Genomic DNA, 7,290 nt, shown 5'->3' with positions numbered 1-7,290 from the left:
TAAAAATATAAATAACCACAAATAAATGATACAACAATACAAGCACATTTTCAAAATACAATATCATTTATTTCAAGTAAAGGGGCCATTTTTCAATATAAAATAGTTTCTGTACAGCTCACTGGATAACTGAACAGGAATTATATGGACTTAAAGAAGGTATGAGTTGAGTATCTGACATCTATTAGGTGTCTCTTAGGTGTTTCTAGATTTTCTTTCTCTATGTTTTAAATTATTCATTCATTTCCTTTCTGTGTTTTCTATGGATCATTTATGGAAAAAAAAAACAAGTGACTAGTTTGACTTCATGGTGCAAAGATAAAATGTGTAACTAACTACTCCTATGTATTGCATTTAGACTAAGCAACAAAAAGAGAATATACCAAAATACTCTGGACCAATGTACAAGTCCTTGGTATTTATTTAAATTAGACTCAAATCATGTAATCGCTCCACATACATAACTGTGTAGTGAAACGGTTACAATGGCCTTATGTGGAGTGTGAGCGTCATCAGCATTGTAGGACATATAAGAAAACATTTGATTAGATTATTTGATATTAGGAATATCAGTCCTGACAACAGCGCCAATGGACAAACTCTCAGATCATTTATAGCATCTCTCAGTCACATTTAAATTGTTTCCGACTCCTATTGGTGTCCAACTCTCTGTGAAGTAGGCCCTGTGCAGCTGAACAGCAGATGTCAGTAATGCCTCAGAACGGACCAATAGGATCTGACCTCTCTCAGAGATACATGCTGTAAGCATTTATCAGAGATTGTAGGAGATTATGCTAAATCAGATTACTGTACCCCAACCTGCCTATAAAAAGCAAGGTCATTATGAGCTTAGCCTCGTGTAATGTCACTCGTTTTATGAAATGTATGAGATCATATTAGGCAATATTTGTGTTGCCATTTTGCCTCTTTTTCTAATCTGATTTCTCCTCTGATCTCTCGCTAATACTGCGAGATAGTGCTACTTACTGTCCCTGCTCTGCCGACGGGAGGTGTATGGGTGTGTTTGTGAATCTCTGTATGCCTGTCTTTCTCTCTGTACGTGAATACAACCTCAGGTTAGTAAATGTGACTTTATAAAATAGTGGAGAGTGTAAATGCTAATAAAGGTTTCTTGGAGGCCCACATAAAGTACTCAATGTAGAAACAATTAGCTTAGACACACAGAAGGCTGATTTTTATTTATTCTTTTTCAAAAAAATAAACTAATGTTCCTCTGGAAAAAAAGAACACGGTTAATAATGGTCTCACTCATTACGATCATCATACTTGTCCTCGTTTGTCGTAGTTGGACTACTTTTTATTGATCACAGCTGAATCAGAGCTTATGCGGAAAACACATCGAGGTGTGGATTGTCTTGTTTCCTCTCTTCCCATCAAAGGGCTGAATGCAGACAATAAGCTTTCTCCCCTGGGTGGTCCGACGCGCTGCTAAAGAAGCTTCACAACACATGTGAAGCAGACAGGCAGGGGTGTATCCAGGGGCAACTAAATCTCACCAGTATTAACCTGGGCAGATGAGTCCCAGAGGAAACCCACACCCAGAACACTGCCTGATACACAAACACACACACACACACACACACACATACACACAGACACACAAGGGCAGTGTTTGCAACTCACCCTGTGTATCTACCACTGTTTGCAGGCAGTCAATAAATAAAATGAACACTAAATCAGGGTCTCTGATCCTCCACCAACATCAAATATTTCCTTAATGTACACCTAAAAATGTGAATGAATGAGTTTTGGTGGGTTTTGACTCTCACGCGCAAGCATGTGTGCCAACGCCCGTCCATACAGTACAGTAGTGTACAGTCACTATGGGGAAGGCATCCCTTGAAGGTGCACTAATGTGTGGTTATAGAGCTGACCATCCCACAGCAGAGGATTGTTCATACGGGATAGCAGGCCAGTTTCCTCCCACAGGTTTGCGGTTTACAGAACTGGCAGGAAATGCAATCAAACAAACAAACAATCGAGTGGAAATTCAAATTAATGAGACTTAGGATATACTGATGGGTAATTTTCATCTACATATGCTTCTTCAGTGTTATTTTTTTTTACTTTTTACACGAATGATAAAAATATACGTCCATATTTCAAGTTCAGTATGATACACGCTGGCTTTTACCCATTTAATATAAACTAAGCCACAACAGCGACTGCCCGTGTAAAATGTGAATGCAAAGAAACAACAGCAAAACAGATCTGGCACAAACAATACATCCCTAATGCTGGGCTACAGTAGACAGAACAGCAAACACTCTCAGGAGCGTTCTTCATCCAAATCATAGCTGATGATGCTTTTGTTTCCCCCCCCATCGGACCAAGGAAATACACACTTAGTGGTCCTGCGGGACCACAAAGTGTTCCATGTCTCCAAGAAACGCCTTAACCCACTGGGCATTAACCCCTCCTCTGAGCACTCTACCTAGACTACTGGTGATAATGATCAAGCCATCTCTGTGCTGCAGTGATGGTCCATCCACAAGCACTCAGCGCATGAAGTAAATCCCCATTGATTCCTTAGCTTGAACTAGAGCACATCAACATCAGTTCATAAACTATAAAGTATGTTATGTTATATAAGTTGTTACTAATAGATCAGTATAAATGTACAAACATACAAATATAATACGAATATAAATTTGACCATCAAGCTACTACTGTTTAGGGAAGATTGGTCCTGAATGTTCTACTAGTGTGATTTAGTATTTGCCGTCCTTTCGATTAATTTCTATCAATTATATCTTTTTTGTCTTTATTTTTACTATAAAGACAAAAAGATCAAATTTAGATTCTAAAAATCTTGAATATATTGACTGCAGATTCAGTGAAGTTGTGTTTTGGACATGCATGCTGGCAGGGATGTGCATGCTCTGCTGTAGTAAAATTTGTGGCGCAGCCTGTTTTGTTTTGCAAATGAGACAGTGTTATTAGCTTGAAGTAGCAGTTGTACTGACATGAAAGTCTAATATATTTCAGGAGTCCCCACACATGTTCATATCAGAGTAACAGAAACACTCTTTTGGCCATATATTCACTTTAGCAAGGTTTCATGTAGACACAATTATTTGGGATTTTAGTGGATATACTGTGTATGGAGAGATAATATTGGTAAAACACACGGGCATACTTCCTATATTTCTAAATATTTTAATTATTTTTTCCTGATAAATTATAGTTTAAATATCCCCAAGAACCTGTAGAGCTGTATTGGCCACAGTTTCAAAACCACTGGCATAAACAGGGCTTGGTGTGTAGAAAGGCTGTTGTTCTAACCTACTTTGGCATGAAAACGTCTCATTCTCTGCTCACATTTGATCTTAACTCTTCAAATGAACAAAGTTGTACAATTAAAAACAGTGTTTTGGTAGGTAAATGTACTCTAGGTGTGTTGGTGTTACCAAAAATGGCAGTATTTCCTGATCTGGTGGAGTGGTCGCCGACCCTTCGCTGTACGTTGTGACGCTGCCGTAACGTGGGGTTTCCCAGACCTGAGTGCAGGGTTACCGCGCCCATCTCTGCTGTTTGATGGCCGGAGGAAGAAGCGACTGAGATCCTGGCGTGAAGGAAGAAAAAAGAGGGACGACGACGGTGGGAAAGACAAGAAGGGATTTTTGCTTTGAGTTGGAATTTGCGTTGAAACGGAAGAACGCCTAAACGGGACTCTGACACGTCTATCTGGGTGAACACCGCCTTGTCTCTGCGCCTCTGTGCCGGTGTGTCTCCCCCCTCGGCGGGTCAAAAACTGGGTTCGGGGAGTGCCGCTCCTCGGTAGCTAAACTAGCTAAATCTGAGCGCCTGGGCGGAGAGAGGAGAGACAAGATTTAGCTGTTTCCAGTCAATGTGATATAAACAACGGATACCCTCGACTGAAAGCGGGTAAGGGTGTGTATTGTTATTTGAAATTGCGCTTCAGGAAATGCATTAAGTGTATGTGCAGTTGGCCAGCCTGTCGAGCAGGGAGGATGAAGGAAAGGGGTTAAACTGGGTTGAGCGGCTTCTCCGTTAGTTAGCTGCCGTTAGCTTGCTGCTAGCTAGTCGTTGCTGCCAATAGAGTGGGTGGGGGTCACTGTCGGAGAAACTTAACGCTAGCGTTGACCCAGGTGTCAACTGACCACAACAAAATTGAACTGCTTATCTATATCTATATGTTGTGGTTTTACCCAGCTGGTGGTTAATGGCCAGTGCTGATGTTAATGAGAAGGTTGGTTGGTGACAGCTCGGCAGGTTAGCCAGCACTCCTCTCCAACGTCCGGGTATCTTTCTCCCTCTCTTAACAAATCAGCGATCTAACTTCAACTGTATCAGCTTTGCTTTATTATCCATCCACCCGAGCGATACTCCAATGTGGGTTCAGCCAAGACGTAATATTGCTCCCAATTATCACCAACACTTGGGCTCTGTGTGTCGGCCCACATTTCCCCTCATCTTTGCTCTACGGATAGCTAGTGGTTACCTGGTAAGCGAATCGGTGGCCCATTTGCTGCTCTTGTTTATTGTTGACTAACCCTAGGCGAGCGGTTTGAGCTGATGGTGATTACGTAGTTGCAACTTATTACACTTGCATAACTCAAACAACCGCGAGCAGAGTTTGGATTTACTTCCACTCATGTTGAAAATGTGTAGCATCATGCAATTGACAACGAAGGGAGTCTAAAAATGGCTACTTCACCAACAGAATCACCACCACCACCACCACCCCCACTATCTGTAGCCAGCCCTCACAAGTTAGCCAGCAGTGGCCACAGCCGAGGTTTTCAGCCTGGTGTGGCTGATCTGGGTGTGTATGTCCCGAACATGGCAGCCAGAACAATTTGCCTGTATCCTCAGTGAATATGAACAGTGTTGTTGTTGAGTGTCGCTTTTTTTTTTTTGTTTTAATGTAAAACTCGTGTGTTGAAGCGTTAATATTAGCCTTGCAAAAGCATCAGATATTCACGTAATGCTGAATCTCCCGGCCGTGGACACTTCTTTGCCAGGCTGTGTTTAAACGGGCTCGTTGAACTAACAGCGTTTAATTCAGTGAATCGAAACCAAACCATCATGGATTAAAGCTCCTGTATGCCACAGCTATATGTTCACATTCCCACGTTTAGACTGCAGTCAGCCACTGATGGTGCCGAAAGGGAAATGGATAATTCGTTGCGTTAAATGCGTTAAAACGCTAGAAATGTGCATCTGTCACCAAATGGTAGCACAGCTGTAGGATCGCATGGGAAAATGACAATAAGCGCCGCTGTGGACCTGGTAGTGGCAATAGCCATTTTAGCTCCACGAGTGGTAAACCAGCTTCAGTCTCCCAACACACGGTTCGGCCTCAATTTGAACTGCTTCTTTTAATGATGTGAAAACGAGATTATCTAAGTGGATTTTGACAATCTGTTTATCTCGATCACGGGTAGGTTGCAGGGCAAGTTGTTAGCAGCTACAGTAACCATGCTCCCCCGGGCCGCGCTGCTCTGTAGTATTTCGAGCTGTAACATGGAGAACGGTACGCCTGGTCCACGGTGAAGCATTCAATCCTAGTCAGCACACCGGCATAAGGTGTTCAAGTTGAAGAGAGCAGATCGGAGATTATTTAGTGGTAAATATTTCGAAAGATGGTTTAGCAACTAGTCAGACGGGCTGTCGCAGGAAGCCGAGCTGAGCGCCGAGGCAAGATCCGTGAAGCCTACCGCCTCGACGAAGTTATTGACCAGCAGTGTGAAGAAATGGCATGGAGAGATTACGGTGCTGAAAATAGCCGACTTCTAGTGGTTTTATTAAATTGTCGGTGTTTCTTAAAAGAGCTATTTGTATTAACCGGTTCACAAAGATGAATTCATTTTGCCAGTGTGCCCCCTCCCTCCCTCCCTCCGCCTCCTCGAATGAATGGGTTCCTGTATTCAGGGCCCAAGCAGCTGCAATGAACAAGATGGCGTTCAAAGCCTTTTTCATCACCGCTTTTTCTCAGACTGAGAGAGACAGCTGCCGAGCATCGGATGGGACCAGGCTTGGCAGACTAGATTTCTTTGATTTCCCCACCGTAAAAATGTACAGAATGTATTAGTATTAAAAACGTTTTAAAGCCAGCGGGGCTCCTGGCAGATGAATCCAATATGTGCACCTCAGATACAGGACAACATGGTGGGGAAGGGCTGTTGTACGTCTTGATTGTGAACCTGAATACCAGGGAACATGGTAACTATGATACATATTTGTATGGTTTATAAGAAATAAACATTTTATTTACATTTTTTTATTTTGAACTTAATGTCGGATTTGAAACATCTGTAACCACACCTCAGGGAAATGGGACATATTTTTCTCAGTCCTGACTAGAACTCAGTTAAATGTAACCGAATATCTTAACGAAATAATCTCTAAATAAAAAATATATAGAGGTTATGCTCGGGATTTAAGTGCAGTGATTTTTTTCCCCCCACATTATTTTCTTCTATCAAAACACAAATATATTTATTCAACTTTTTATTTGTAAAAACTTCACCTGTTCTGTGATGGCCACATGTCTTTTTGCCCGAGTTCATGTATATAAGGAGGTGTTTTTATTTCATTTGTTTGGCTATGCAGTTTATCAGTTTCAGGTAGGATTGAAACTGTGCAAATGTACAATGCCACTGACTTTCCTGATTACATTTACTTCTCAAGCATTGACCCAAAGCTCTCAATCTCTTTTTCAGATAACTTTTTTCTGTCAATCACAGATTGGTAACACCATAGCAGAGACAGCTCTGTAACTGCTGCCTCAGGTATGTCTCTCAGCTTCACTGGAATTTAAGATTTTGCTGCTGTGATTTATTAGATTGTTTCTTTGTGAATTACCCAGCCCAGGACTTGAGGCTTTTAGCCTGACCGCTCTCACTGTTTAATCCACTGCAGATCAAAGACATAGCATATACAAAGCACTGGGCAGAGTATGTTTACGCTTTTATCAATAGTGGTTTTGAGAACAACCTGTACGCACATCAAAGAGCACCCTTTCAAATCAAACTAAGCGTTAAACATTGTTCCATTTAATGTTAATCAGCTTTTGTGACCTGGATGTGATCCACGATGTACTGACACCCACGCTGTATTTGACGTTCTGTCCAGTGGCCCTGGTGGACAGTGATGGCATGATCAGCAGGCATTTCTGAAAAATTGTGTTGCTGTCTGTGTGATGATACAAGTGGTGTGAGACGAGCCTGTCTGAAAGCCTTCATGGCAGTAATGTGTGTCTGAAGGACATTTGTTCCTGGTTTGAACACTCAGAGCAGTCAG

General features: G+C 41.9%; 1 protein-coding gene across 3 annotated transcripts in view; it reads left to right on the top strand.

Moving 5' to 3' along the window:
* The first annotated feature begins 3,515 nt into the window (after positions 1–3,515).
* Positions 3,516–7,290, top strand: part of LOC118324186 (guanine nucleotide-binding protein G(I)/G(S)/G(T) subunit beta-1) — a 33,182-nt gene continuing 29,407 nt past the window's right edge. Inside the window, exons 1-2 of one of the 3 annotated variants that reach the window (XM_035656369.1) lie at positions 3,516–3,909; positions 6,711–6,779. The gene's annotated coding sequence lies outside the window, so the exon portion shown is untranslated. Of the gene's footprint in view, positions 3,916–6,710; positions 6,780–7,290 lie in introns of all 3 variants that reach the window. The other 2 variants (XM_035656370.1, XM_035656368.1) reach the window with 2 other exon arrangements.

The sequence above is a fragment of the Morone saxatilis genome, unplaced genomic scaffold (assembly GCF_004916995.1).
Source record: "Morone saxatilis isolate NCDOM2014 unplaced genomic scaffold, NCSU_SB_2.0 Contig15, whole genome shotgun sequence".
Taxonomy (NCBI): Eukaryota; Metazoa; Chordata; class Actinopteri; family Moronidae; genus Morone; species Morone saxatilis.
Note: the sequence above shows the minus strand (reverse complement) of the source record. Positions and strands in the feature narration are given on the sequence as shown.